This window comes from Nicotiana attenuata, unplaced genomic scaffold (genome assembly GCF_001879085.1).
Source record: "Nicotiana attenuata strain UT unplaced genomic scaffold, NIATTr2, whole genome shotgun sequence".
NCBI classification, from domain to species: Eukaryota; Viridiplantae; Streptophyta; class Magnoliopsida; order Solanales; family Solanaceae; genus Nicotiana; species Nicotiana attenuata.
In genome coordinates, this window is record NW_017672783.1 from 153,989 (window position 1) to 155,112 (window position 1,124).

The window sequence follows — 1,124 nt, forward strand, 5'->3', positions numbered from 1 at the left end:
ATTGAAGGGGATTTCGACTGGGATTGATTGGAGGTGAGTTTTATGAACTAAAGACATGACTTAATTGTAGAATCAACCTAGAAAATTCATGAAAATCTATCAAAAGGGGGAAGAACTAGGGCTTGAGGTTTGAAATTTCAAATTGGGTTTTGATGGGTCATTTGAGCTCGGATTTGGGAGTTCTTGGTATGTATAGACTCGTGGCAAGATAAGGAACCCGTTGATGTAAAAATTTCTGAGTTTTGAGAAGTGGGCCCGGGGCTCGGGTTTTGCAAATTTCGTGATTTTTGATGTTCTTCGTTCGATTGGGTATTGTTCCATTGGCATATTGTGACGTATTCGTTGTGGTTTTGGTCAGATTCGACGTGCAAGGAGGCCGATTTGAGAGGCAAGGGCATAGCGAGCTAGAGATTTGGCCGGCTTGAGGTGAGTAATGATTGTAAATGATATCCTGAGGGTTTGAAACCCCGGATTGCACACCGTAGTGCTATATTTAGGTGACTTGCACGCCGGATAGCGAGCTTGGGGTAGGGCTCCATTGAGGGATTGCGACTTGGTCCGTCCCGATTGATGATTTTATCGCGTATTTGACTGAAACTTATTTGTTATTATCATGATTTGGGCTGATTGCCATATTTAGGCTTCGTGCCAATTATCTGAACCCTTCGGGGATTTTATCACTGTTTCCTCACTGTTTGACGTATTATTTGAACTCAGTCCTGTTGATATCTACTGTTTTACAAACTCAGCCACTTTTATTCAGATTTGAAACATAAATGATGTTTTGGGCTGAGAACTACTATTTTATTAATGCTCGAGGGGCTTGTCATGATTTTCGGACTGAGTGGGGCCGAGGGCCATATGTGAGGATATGCTGAGTGATATGAGGCCAAGGGCCTGAGATATATTTATATGCCACGAGGTGGCTTGAGTGATGTGAGGAGGCTTTCAGGCCTTGTGAGTGATGTGAGGAGGCTTTCAGGCCTTGTGAGTGATGTGAGGAGGCTTTCAGGCCTTATGAGTGATGTGAGGAGGCTTTCAGGCCTTGTGAGTGTTGTGAGGAGGCTTTCAGGCCTTATGAGTGATGTGGAAAGGATTTCAGGCCTTATGTTGATATAGCGCTT